General features: G+C 37.2%; 1 protein-coding gene across 1 annotated transcript in view; it reads right to left on the minus strand.

Annotated features, from left to right (window-relative positions):
* The window catches only part of IQCM (IQ motif containing M), a 445,282-nt gene that overhangs the window by 123,621 nt on the left and 307,317 nt on the right, over nt 1–14,344 (minus strand).

The following is a 14,344-nucleotide window of genomic DNA, read 5'->3' on the forward strand; positions in this document are numbered from 1 at the left end:
ACCCAGTATGTGATCTATCTTGGAGAATGTTCCATGTGCACTTGAGAAGAAAGTATATTCTCTTGCTTTGGAATGCAGGGTTCTAAATATATGTCATGTCCATCTGATCCAACGTATCCTTCAGGGCCCTTGTTTCTTTACTGATCCTGTGTCTAAATGATCTATCCATTGTTGTAAGTGGAGTATTAAAGTCCCCTGAAATTACCACATTCTTATCAATAAGGTTGCTTATATTTGTGAGTAATTGTTTTATATATTTGAGGGCTCCCGTATTCGGTGCATAGACATTTATAATTGTTAGTTCTTCTTGATGGATAGTCCCTGTAATTATTATATAAAGCCCTTCTTCAACTCTTGTTACAGCCTTTAATTTGAAGTCTAGTTTGTCTGATATAACTATGGCTACTCCAGCTTTCTTTGACTTCCAGTAGCATGACAGATAGTTCTCCATCCCCTCACTTTCAATCTGAAGGTGTCCTCAGGTCTAAAATGAATCTCTTGTAGACAGCAAATAGATGGGTCTTGTTTTTTTTTTTTATCCATTCTGATACCCTATGTCTTTTGGCTGGAGCATTTAGTCCATTTACATTCAGTGTTATTATAGAAAGATTTGGGTTTATAGTCATTGTGATGTCTGTAGGTTTCATGCTTGTAGTGATGTCTCTGGCACTCTGTCTCACAGGATCCCCCTTAGGATCACTTGTAGGGCTGGTTTAGTGGTGAGGAATTCCTTCAGGTTTTGTTTGTTTGGGAAGACCTTTATCTCTCCTCCTATTCTAAATGACATACTTGCTGGCTAAAGGATTCTCGGCTCCTTACATTTTTCTGTTCATCGCATTGAAGATTTCCTACCATTCCTTTCTGGCCTGCCAATTTCAGTGGATAGATCCGTCACTAGTCTTATCAGTCTCCCTTTATATGTTAGACCATGTGTATCCCTAGCTGCTTTCAGAATTTTTCTTTATCCTTTTATTTTGCCAGTTTCACTATGATATGTCATGCAGAAGATTGATTCAAGTTACATCTGAAGGGAGTTCTCTGTGCCTCTTGAATTTCAAGGCCTTCTTCCTTCCCCAGATCCGGGAAGTTCTCAGCTATGATTTCTTCAAGTACACTTTCAGCACCTTTCTCTTTCTCTTCCTCCTCTGTGATCCCAATTATGCGTATATTGTTATGTTTTGTCGTATCACTCAGTTCTCTAATTCTCCCCTCATACTCCTGGATTTTTTTATCTCTTTATCCGCTTCCTCTTTTTCCATAATTTTATCTTCTAATTCACCTATTCTCTCCTCTGCCTCTTCAGAGCTGTGGTCGCCTCCATTTTATTTTGCGCCTTATTTATAGCATTTTTTAGCTCCTCCTGACTGTTTTTTAGTCCCTTGATCTCTGTAGCAATAGATTCTCTGCTGTCTTGTATACTTTTTTCAAGCCCAGCGATTAATTTTATGACTATTATTTTAAATTAATTTTCTGTTATATTGCTTAAATCATTTTTGATCAGTTTGTTAGCTGTTGCTACTTCCTGGAGTTTCTTTTTAGGAGAATTCTTCCATTTCATCATTTTGGATAGTCCCTAGAGTGGCACAGAACTACAGTACTCTTCCTCTATGCTATCTGGAGTAACTTGTGTTGGTGGGCAGGGCCACAGTCAGACCTGATGTCTTCCCCCAGCCCACCGCTGGGGCCACAGTCAGACTGGTGTGTACCTTATCTTCCCCTCTCCCAGGGGCAGGACTCACTGTGGAGTGGTGCAGCCCCTGTGTTGGCTACTTGCACACTGCCAGGCTTGTGGTGCTGCTTCTATGGGATCTGGTATATTAGCCGGGGTGGATCCGCAAGGTGCACAGGGGCGGGAAAGCCAGACTCAGCTCGCTTTGCCTTAGGTGGTCCACTTTGGGAGGGGCCCTGCGGCACCGGGAGAGAGGCAGACCCGTTGGAGGGATGGATCCACAGAAGCACAGCATTGGGTGTTTGCATGGTGCAAACAAGTTCCGTGAAGGGAACTGGTTCCCTTTGGGATTTTGGCTGGGGGATGGGTGAGGGAGAGGGCGCTTCCCAACGCCTTTGTTCCACGCCAAGCTGAGCTCTGTCCTCCAGGGCTCAACAACTCCTCCTCCTGTTGTCCTTTAGCCCTCCCACTCTCCGAGCAGAGCTGTTGACTTATAACATTCCAGATGTTAAGTCCCACTGGCTGTCAGAACACACTCCGTTAGCCCCTCCACTTTTGCAAGCCAGACTTGTGGGCTCTGCCTTGTAGGGGGGCTGCCCCTCCATTGCCCAGCTCCCTCCTGCCAGTCCGAGTAGCACCACAGCCTCTCCGCCCTTCCTACCCTCTTCCATGGTCCTGTTGTCTACGCATGGCTCCAGAGAATCCGTTCTGCTAGTCTTCTGGCGGTTTTCTGGGTTATTTAGGCTGATGTGGGTGGAATCTAAGTGATCAGCAGGATGCTGTGAGCCCAGCATCCTCCTAGGCCGCCATCTTCCCTAAACTCCTGTTTTTAACTTTTAAACTGCAGTTTTAATTGAATTACGCACCAATATTACCATATGGAAGAATTTAAATATGACTATATATTTACCATTATGAGTGAGATTCACCTTACTGTTTTATGTTTTAAAACATTTAACATTTAGCATTTTGTGTAAGGCAGGTTTGGTGGTAATGAATTCCCTCAGCTTTTGCTTATTTGGGAAAGTCTTTATTCCTCCTTTGTTCCTGAAAAACTGCTTCATCAAGGATAGAATTCTTGATTGACATTTTTCTTTCAGTATTTTGAATTATCCCATTCTCTCTCAGTCAAAAATGTCTCTGTTGAGAAATCTGCCTAAAGTGTTATGGGGGGAGGGATGTAACCTCTTGTATGTAAATTCTCTTTTCTCTTGTTACTCTTACCATTTGTAATTTTGTCTTTGACTTATGAAAATATAATTATTTGTCTCAGTGTAACCCTATTCAGTTTCAACCTATTTAGCATCTTTTGAGCCTCATGAATCTGGATACCCATTTCTCTCCCCAGTGCTGGGAAGTTTTCAGCAACTATTGCTTTAAATGTATATTATATCCTTTTTTCTTCCTCTTCTCCTTCTGGAATTCCAATAATGTGATTATTTTCTCTTTTCATTGTGTCCCCTAATTCTTGTAGGTTTTCTTCACTCTGTTTTATTAATTTTTTTTCTTTTTTTTTCCCTCTGGGTAATATCCTAGCCTCCAGGTCACTTATTCTTTCTTGTGCATGGTTAAGTCTACTTTTGAAACCCTCTATTTATTTCTTAAATTCAGTTATTATATTTTTCAACTCTAGGATTTTTTTGTTTTTTAACGGTTGCTATTTCCTTGTCAAACTTCTCATTTTGTTTATGCATTATTCTCCTAATTTCATTAAACTGTCAATGTTTTCCTCTAGTTCATTAAACTTCCTTTAGAGGACTATTCTGAATTCTTCATCTGAAATTTTATAGATCTTCATTTATTTTTTAGGGTCAGTTAATGAAGCTTTATTAGTTTCCTTTGGTAGTGCCATATTTATGATTGTTCACGATCTTTGGCTTCTTATATTGATAACTGTGCTTCTGAGTAATTGGACGCCTCTTCCAAACTTTACAGGTTTACTTTAGCAGGGACAGTTTTGCATCAGTCAGTGCAGTATGGGTTTCTGGGTTTCTGTTGGTAATGTCTTGGGCAGGTGGGGCCTGCTAATATGGTTTATTTTGGGATGGGACAACCGCTGGAGCTCTAAAGAGGGGGATGAGGGGTTGTGTCACTGGCTGAGAACAGTTGACTAGGACTGCTGAGTTGGTACCCAAGTAATCCTGTAGAATGAGTTCTGCAGTTACCTGGATTCTGGTCAGAATCAGGTGGTCAGGACTGGGTAGTATATTCAGTTGTATATTTTAAATCAGTTTCACTTCCCTGGCAAGGCTACAGGACAGACTCAGGCTCTGTACTGCTTGTTGGTTAGGAACCCAAATCAGTCTAGATATGTACTGAGTCCCCTTGCAGATGAGGCCATTGGTTTTGTTCTGAAGATGGAGGAGTCCACAGACTGTGCTTTCTGTTCAAGCACTGCTGTATGTAGGTTTGCTGAATGGGCTATGCAGTTTCCCATGTTCTCTGGTTAGCTTCCCTGGTCAGATAGGCTGAAGCTTATATTCTGTCACACACAGGGCTACATAGTAGATTATCTGTCTGGAGACAGCAGGAGAAGCAGCTCCAAAGCTGGTAAAGTTCTTTGTTGTCTTAACTCAACCCCACCCACACTGCCCCAAGTTCCCTGACCAGTCTATTGGATTTGCTCTGCAAATTATTGGCTCTGTTCACTTCTCAGCTCAAGTGCTGCTAGGCCAGCACAGCTTCCAGGAGTTGTCACCAGCTTTTCTGGTCAGATGGAGCTAGAAGACATTCTCCATAGTGATTGGGGCAACATCTCAGCTCCCTTGCCTAGGCAGGATGGGGAGAGGCCACTCCAGGCTACTCCCGACTTCCCAAACAGGCTATCAGTTGTGAGGAGCTGGGAGCTATCCTCAGCCTTGGCTATGAATTAGTCCTCTTGACTGTGCATGGCATGGGAACACTCCACACCCAGTATGGGCTTTATGCTGGGGTAATCAGCTCTGATCACCTGCCTCTTGGGTGAAGAACCACTAGACTACACTGCTTTCAGGTATTGTAGCCAGCCCATCTGGTTAAATGGGGCCAGAAGATATTCTCCACAGCAGCTGGGGCTGTGATTCAGCTCCTTGCCTTAGCAATGACAAATCAAATTCTAGAGCTGGCAAAATTTCTCATTTGAGGATCCAAATAAGCAGATCTGCACCCTGCTGAGTTCCCTGGTCAGAGTGTGATCCAAATTTAGTTCTGCAGGAGAGCAACACTGCAAGTTGGAATTACTACTTGGGTACAGCAGGTATCATCAACTTGGTCTGCCAAGATTCACATGTTGGTCGTTGCAAGCCCCTGTCCCTTCTCTGTCTTAGTCAGATTCCTAATGGTTGAGCCTCACAGATTTCCCTCTAATCCTTGTGATGTGAAATTAGAGTAAGGATTCCCATAGAGTGACTCACAATGCTGCAATGGGGCTGCTTGTTGTACCCCCTGGGTTATCTTTTCACTCTGGAGGAAGTATAGGCTCAGGGGAGATCTCTGTACATTGTGTTGCACTAGCCTGAGAGATGGGCAATGCAGTCAACATATAGCTGCCTCTCTCACCCTTCTAATGCAGTCTGTCTTTGGCCTCATTCTCATGTTCTAGAATTCTCTAAGTAGTGTCTTGTTCTTAAATAGTTCTTGGTTGTTCTTCTTGTGAGGGGGTATGATGTCAAGAACAACTTATGTTGCCTTCTTGGTGATGTCACTCTGAAATCCTGTTAATGTTTATTGGAGCATAGAACCAAACTTCATGTTATATATAATCACAAAGCTTTTTTATTTATTTATTTTTTTAAATAGAGAATTATACTTTATTTATTTTTATTTTTTTAATGTTTATTGATTTTTGAGAGAGAGAGAGAGAGAGAGAGCAGGGGAGGGGCAGAGAGAGAGGGAGACACAGAATACAAAGCAGACTCCAGGCTCGGAGCTGTCAGCATAGAGCCTGATATGGGGTCAATCCCACAAACCATGAGATCATGACCTGAGCCAAAGCTGGATGCTCAACTGACTGAGCCACCCAGGGGCCCTGCACAAAGCTTTTTTTAAAGCACTATTTTAAAATACACCAAGTTTTCCATGAATAAAAGCACAATGTAAAACACAAGACTAAACTCTGTCTTATTCAAAACTTTACCAAGAATTGTTCATTTTGAAATTATATCCCCCAAAAGCAATACTTCTCAAAATATTTGAGCTAACAATTCACAACACCTTTGTCATTCTACATTTGTAGATGTCATATTTATGGTGTTTCTATATATTGCTGCAAACATATGACTATTTTATACATTCTTCTATAATATAGTCATGCCCAAGTATTTATATATCAAAGCACATTTTCATACACCACCTTTCCTTTTATCCTTTCTCATACATACATATATAATAAGGTAAATTTTAAAATATTTGTTATATAAAACGGGTGCTAAGTCTAATAAAGTTGAGACCCATTACTCTAGGACAAATTCTCTCAAACAAGAATATGCTTTTTCTGGTGTTTGAAAGAAGAATAAATGGGCATTGAATGAGACTCTCTCCTGAGAGCTTTAATATGTTTCCTTTGTTATATCAATTTTGACTGGCTAGAGACAATTTTATGTGAACTTCCAAATTCTTTATTGCATTCTGAAGTTGAATTTATCACCTAAAATACTCTTTAACACATAAGAACTTACTCTCATCTCTAATTTTATATATTACTTCTATAATTAAAATATGTACTTATTACCTAAAATATTAATTAACTTATGAGGAGAGATTAGAGTGTGTGTGTGTGTGTGTGTGTGTGTGTATGTGTGCACGTGCGCATGCTATGTAGTCATAAACTACATTAACTAAATGTGAGAGTGTACGGGCATAAACTTCCAAGAGGTGACTTTATGACACTTGGCATTGTATACTATGTCACCAATTTATCAGGCTTTATAAAACCACTGTCGTAGTCTCATGTAAAAGTTGTGCAGGAATACTTTATAAAAGGGGTGTGAGGTGGAATTTCTTTAAAGAAACAACTGAAGAGAATGGATCTTTCCAATGTCCTTCCCTTTGCCTATAACACTTTATTATCTACTTACTAACTGTAATCTGTACTATAAGAACAACTCATATACCATAATCTTTATAAAATCATCTCTCATACAGCCAGATGTAGTCATTCCCTTCTCTTAGGCTCACAATTATACTTAATTGCTTCTGTTATTTCAATTAGCATGAAAGCTTGATTGTTTTTCTTTATGTGCTTATTTATTGAGAATAACATGTCCTCATACTCTTAAGAAAAGTCAAATGTTTCTACAACTATGGCAATAAGTTACTACAACTTATTTTTAAACCTCTTTAATTAATCAATTATAGTTCTTTAGCTGTGGTGGCAGGTAATGCCCAGAACAAGTTATAAACCTGTTTTATCAACAAGTGATAGCTCAATTCTGGAAACATACTTCTGAAAACCAACCAGTAAGTGAGAGATACTACTCTGAAATCTAACTAATTAGCAAAAGTCCCTCTCTAGTAACACATGTTTGAAGGCCAATCAGCAACTTGGTCTTTCCTGAGGAACTATACCGTAATCTTTTTTTTGTTTTTAAGTTTATTTATTTATTTTGAGAGAGAGAGACAGAGTGCAAGCAGGGGAAGGGCAGAGAGAGGGAGAGAAAATGTTAAGCAGGCTCCACACTGTCATTGAAGAGCCCAACATGGGGCTCAAACCCACAAACCATGACGTCATGACCTGAGCCGAAATCAAGAGTCAGACACTTAACCAACTGGGCCACCAGGCACCCCTACCCTAGATCTTATGTCATTTCACTTCCATTGCTAAAAGCCACTAACCACTAACTTGAATGTTGTGTAAAAAATTACTCCTACATTAGAAGCTTAAAACATTTGTCTCACATAGTTTCTGAGAGTTAAGAATCTGGAGTGGATTTTCCAGGTGGGTCCAGCCACAGTCTCTCATGGGGTTACAGTCATCTGAAGGACTGATGGGGTAGAGACTCTACTTCCATGTTGCATTATTCACACAGACCTCAGTTCCTCATTGGTTGTAGGTGGATGGCTTCAGTTCATTAGCACAAAGACCTCTCAACAGGTCTGCCTAAGACTTTTATCACATGGCAGCTACCTTTCCTCAGAGAAGCTTATCTAAGAGAAGGCAGGAGTCACAAAATCTCTTTATGAACTAGCCTCAGAGGTAACACACCATCACTTTTTTTTTTTGTATTCTGATACAGTATGTGTATTTCCACAAAAGAATGAATACCAGGAGGCACAGATCATTGGGTCCATCTTCAGAGCTAGCTACCACTCTTCCCCCAAACCCTATATAATATCAGTAGTCTGCTTTGCTCAGAAAGACTGTTTAACCAGGATAACTCTCACTTACTTAGATGTACAACAAACTGAGCTTGGAGTTTTTATTTCAGATATTGACTGTTGCTGTTAGGCAGGTTCTCCCAAGATTTTTTTTTTTTTTTTGAAGATCCTTGTTTTGTGGCATTTTGTTTGACCCATAGACCAATAGAAGTGCTCACTGGGACTGACTGAGCCAAAACACTCTGATAGTGCTTTGGATCTGCTAGAATGTGAATACTTCTAGGGCAGGGATTAAGCTCAAATTATTTTTCAAACTTTATTGCCAAGAACATAATTGACACTTAGTTCATGCTTGTTAAATAAATGGATGCAGAATTCAAATAATAAGACATTAATCCTACAATTTTCATTTTAAAAAGTTCAGAAGTATTGAGTGGTAGATTACTGTTTAATATAAAACTCACATTTCCTTTAGCTTATAGATCTAATGCCACATCTTAATGTCTTTCGCAAATGCTTCCATCCTGCTTGGTGAAACTGGGTTTTGGGAGAGTGGGAGACATATCTCTGATTTTATCAATGAAGTCCAAGAAAAAAAAGGAATTCACATAGAACACATTCGTTCCATTAAATGAGCAAGACCTCATTCATCATCCTAAAGAATTTGTAATAACTTGACCATAGTTGAAAACCTTTCACCAGATACAATACAGCATTCATTTTTATCTTTCTGTGGATAATTTCTGTGAATGTACTAAATGTTGAAAGTTTTAACCAACTGAACCATCATCTAAATATAAAATACCATTGTTCCACCAGCAAGTACCCTCATGAAAACATAATCACATAATTTGCCCTTAACAAAGAAAATCAAAGGGACATTAAAGAACATTAAAGTTGAGGCTGCTGATAGTTTATAGTTGGTAAAAAGGGACATCGACAAGTATATATCAAAAAAACTTTACAAGTCCAATTGAATATAAAATATAGTTTTTAGTGATATTATTCTCCTCAAACAAGCAGGTTATCCATAGGCTAAGTAAGACCCTGATATAACCATAGTATGTTTAAACTTATCCAAACTATAATAGACCATTTCCTGTACTTAAGCATATATAAGTGATATAAAATATATGACGCTCCCTTCAAATCAGGATTTGAGTTTTTCATTTTTTAATAATTAATCTTACATAATACCCCAAAGAACAGGTTAAAAACTCAAAGTAGTTTTTTTTTTTCAACGTTTATTTTATTTTTGGGACAGAGAGAGACAGAGCATGAACGGGGGAGGGGCAGAGAGAGAGGGAGACACAGAATCGGAAACAGGCTCCAGGCTCTGAGCCATCAGCCCAGAGCCCGACGCGGGGCTCGAACTCACCGACCGCGAGATCGTGACCTGGCTGAAGTCGGACGCTTAACCGACTGCGCCACCTAGGCGCCCCAAAACTCAAAGTAGTTTTAACAAGAGTACAAATGTCTATATCTTAATAAGTTAAGGATAATCAGGGCAAGTCAGGATAGCAAGTTTAAGAAGGCAAAATAAATTGCACACATATTAATAGTATAAGAAAATATGGTAAAAAAGGAAAGAATGATGATGGGTAGAAATCCAAATGCTGAGATGTGTGTTTTAAAAGTTTAAAACAAGTGCCTATTTTTATCTTCTTTTATTTTTCCCTATATTCATTTGTTTTGTTTCTTAAATTCCACATATGAGTGAAATATGAGACTCTTAACTATAGAGAACAAACTGAGGGTTGCTAGAGGGGAGATGGGTGGGGGGAATGGCTAAATGGGTGATGGTCATTAAGGAAGGCACTTGGCATGATCACTGGGTGTTATATGTAAGTGAAGAATCACTGGGTTCTAATACTGAACCAATACTACATTATATGTTAACTAACTTGAATTTAAATAAAATCTTGGAAGAAGAAAAAAAAAGTTTAAAACAAGTACAGAGATATAAGCAGAATATGTGGTAGCTGGATTATATTCACAATAAATTAGATATATTCGATTATCATATCTTCTGAATTCCATCACTTAAGAGAAATGAGAAAATTTGGAAAATGTTTAGAGAGAAGTACCAAAAGACATTAAGGATTAGAACGAGGGCTTCTGAAGAATAATATTTTTAAAGGCCTATTATAGAAAAAGAAAGATTCTTATTAATCTATGCATAGACTTAATTTTGTGGATTGTGAAAAAGTTACAACTGCAATGAACATGTATAAGAAAAGAAAGTCTTATGTTTCAGAGTAGAAAGTTCTGAAATAGATCATCAAAAATCAGACCTGTCAAGGACAATTATGTAATTGCCAGAGTCTAAAGATGGGATTCTCATTTGGCTAATATACATCAGGTCTTGCCTGAAGGCAGTGGAATAAACCGAACAGCACAAAGAGATATCTTTCACTTTTATAATGGGTAACAAAACAGTGATTAGGCCAGGAAATCAGTTCCAGCATTAATTATATAACTTAAATAACCATATGTTATAGGGGTAAGTAAAATGTACTATATGAAGGGCTGGAAATGATATATGAAGAAGTAGTAGAACCAGACGTCTCTGCTCATTACTCAGGATCTGAACTAATTAGAAACCTTACATTAATATAATATGATTCAGTTAAGAATGCACCATTGGTTTGAAAAAGTAATTTAATCATTCATTTGTATTCTCTCAATGATTGTCTTGAGAGATAATGGCTAACCTACTCCTTTCAAGGTATTCCCATTAGAATTCCAGGGGTTCTTAATATAATCTACAGCTTTCAGGTTGAGAATCCACCAAAGTCACAAAAGCTAATGCAGGTGAGAAATAAGTTCAGTATGTCTGCAACAGGCCAGAAGAGCAGTGGGACTCAAGGGCAGACAACTCATAAGGAAAGATAACAAAAGACACATTAAAAGACCAGCCTTCCAAAAGGCTTGTTAAACTTATTTTCTGCAAATACATATGTTCCTGGAGAAAAAATAAAAGTTTTTAATTCACTGATCTAAAATGATAAACTATGATTCAGAAGAAATACTTTGTGTATTTAAGCAATTTGAAGGTATGACTTATGCTGCATTCCAGTGACATTCAAACCATTATGATAGGAATTCTGAGATATAAAAACATGGATATAATGATACTTTTAGAGTATGTATGGTCTTAATACTACCTAATTTGTTAGCAACCCATGCCATTTATAGAACATTCAGTAATTCTATTACTACTCCTCAGTTCTTGCTGATGATACTTCCCTAAATTACAGAGTGAAATCAATAAACAGGAGTGCCTACATGATGGAGTATTATTAATGGTGGAACACATAATAAATTCCCAGAGCTAACTTCCTTAAAATGTTTCTAGCAGAGCAGATACTGAGTTTCAGAAAGTGCTTCTGTAATACACTAATCTTTCTCAAGGCAAATGCTGAAAACTATTTTGTCTATCAGTTTAATAACAACTGTAATTCAAAAAAATGCGAGACCTTGGTCACTTACAAAAAGGGAAAAGGTAAGCATAAAACTTCAGAAGATAGAGTCTTTAACTTACAAAATAATGCCTCTTGCATGTTTCCTTTATGTTTGTTTTATTTGCAACAAATGTTCACAAATGGACTATAAACAATGAACACAAATCTTTGGAATGATATGGATTCCACTGTGGGTATGTACAGGTGGAAAACAGCAAAGAGAAGATAAATTGCAACAGGGTCTTGATTCATCTTATAAAGCCTGAATCCCTCAATCTTATTTTTCATAATTTTCCTTCTCTTTTCCTCCTCTTCTTCCCCTATGTTATCTATCAGAACAGGGTACTTAAATATGCCATTACATACACTAGCCCAATGAGACTGTGCTAAATCTGTGGCTCTCTATAGATAAGTTCTAAAATGCTGAATCTAAAACTTAAAATCATTTCTCAAAATTATTACCAAAATACAAATTTCACTATCTTGGTTCTTTAAATTAATTTTATAGCTTTATTGAAGTGTAAATGAAAACTGCACATGTTTAAAGTATACAATTTGATGAATTCTGACATATGTACATATACATGGAACTATCACCATGATGAAGATAATAAACATTACCATCATCCCCGTCACAACCCATCACATCTCACTTCCACATCCCAACCCAATCCCAGGTAAACATAGATCTGCTTCTGTCATAAGGTTTAGTGTTCATTATCTATAATTTCATAAAAATGAACTCATACTCTTATCCTCTTTTTTTTGGAGGGGGGTCTGGTTTCTTTTACTCAGCATAATTCTTTTGAGATTCAGCCATGTTGTTACATGTATCAATACTGTCAATCGTTTGTTCTTTCATATTGCTGAGTAGTATTCTGCATGGATATATCACAATTTGTTTAGCCTTTAACCTGTAGATAGACATTTGAATTGTTTCTACTTTGAGTCTTTTACCAAAAAAAGGGATCCATGGATATTCACGTACAAGTCGTTTACAGATGTATACATTCTTTCGTCTTGGATAAATATCTAGGAGTGGTATGGTTGGGTCATAAAACAGGTTTATGTTTAACTTTTTAAGAAAACATCAAATTATTTTGCAAAGTGTTTTTACCATTTTACATTTGCACTGGCAGAATAATAAAGTTGCTACACATCCTTGCCAACACTGGGTGTGTTCAGTCGTTTTAATTTTAGTCATTCTAGTAAGCATGTAGTGGTATCGCACTGTGTTTCAATTTACATTTCCCTAATGAGTAATAATGATGCACATCTTTTTTGGACTTGTTTGTCATTCATATAAATCCTTTTTTCTTTTTCTTTTGTATTTATCTTGAAAATTTTATTTACAGTAAAATTCACTCTTTTGTTATACAGTTCATTTTGACTAATTTTTAGAGCCCTATGACCATTATCATGATCAAGAGACAGAACAATCCCATCACCCAATGAACTCCCTCATGCTGCCTCTTTGCAGTCAAATCCTCCCACCAGCTGTAAGCCCTGGAAATCACAGGACTGATCTCTGTCCTATAGTTTTGCTTTTTCCAAAGTGTCATTTAAATAGAATCTATATATAGCATATGAATTTGGATTCTTTCACTTAACATGATGCATGTGAAATTCCTGTTGTTGTATCAATAGTTCATTCCCTTTTATAGGTGAAAAATATTTCATTGTGTAGATGTAAAAATTTTCATTTACCACCTCACCAGCTAAAGAACATTTATGTTGTTTCCAACTTTTGGCAATTATGACTAAAGCAACTATATACACTTATATACAGGTTTTTGGTAAACGAATACTTTCATTTTTCTTGGGTAATTACCCAGGACTGAGATGGCTGGGTTTAGGATACAGTACTGCAACTTTATAAGAAAGTACCAACAAAATATTCATAAATTGATTATATCATTTTACATTCCCAACAACAATAAATGAGTGTTTCAGTTGCTCTACATCCTTGCCAGACTTGGCACTGTCATATTTTCAATTTTATTTTAGTCTAATAGGTGAGTATTCTTGTGGCTTCAATTTGTATTGCCCTAGTTACTAATGATGTTGACCATTTTATATAAAACTTAAAGAGAAATCATTTCATGTGCTTATTTGCCATCTATGTATCTCATTAGTCTATTTGGTTTTTACCAAAATACAAAGGTAATTAACAGAAGGATAGTCTTTTCAACAAATAGTGCTAGCATATTTGGATATCACCATGTTAAATTTAAGAAAAAAAAAAGAACTTCAATCTATGCCTTGAGCCAAGTACCAAAAAAACAAAAAAAAAAAAAAAAAAAAAAAAAAACCCTCAAAACAGATTATACACTGAAATATAAAACCCAAAAGTATAAAATTTTCTGGAGGAAACCCTTGAGACCAGAAGTCTGGCCAGTTTTCTTGGCTATCACAACAAAAACATAAAGAATACAGTAGTAAACTGAATTTCATCAAAATTAAAAACTTCTCTTCAAAACATATTATTGAAAGATAGAAAATACAAGACACAGACTAGGAGAAAATATTTTCAAAGAATATATCTTAAAGGATTTATATTCAGAATATCTAAAGGACTTTCAATACTCAATAATAAAAGATATATATTAAAAAATGGTCAAAAAATTTAAGATGGACAGTTGGCCAATGATGATATCCAATGCCAAATACATGAAAACATGCTAAATATCATTATCTCCTGGAAAAATGAAAACCACATCAGAATACCAATACTTCTCTATTAGGATGGCTAAAATTAGAACAACTAATTATACCAAGTACTGATGTGGAGCAATTGCAGCTCTGAAGTCTGCAGGGGGCGGGGGGCACGGGATACGAAATGATAGAACTGCTTTGGAAAACAGTTTGGTTAAGAGAAATGCTAGGATAGGTCTATCCACGATCCTGTGCATGAATG

The sequence above is a fragment of the Lynx rufus genome, unplaced genomic scaffold (assembly GCF_022079265.1).
Source record: "Lynx rufus isolate CCGP_SWC_20201006 ecotype Redwood Valley unplaced genomic scaffold, mLynRuf1.p SCAF_3, whole genome shotgun sequence".
Lineage (NCBI taxonomy): Eukaryota > Metazoa > Chordata > Mammalia > Carnivora > Felidae > Lynx > Lynx rufus.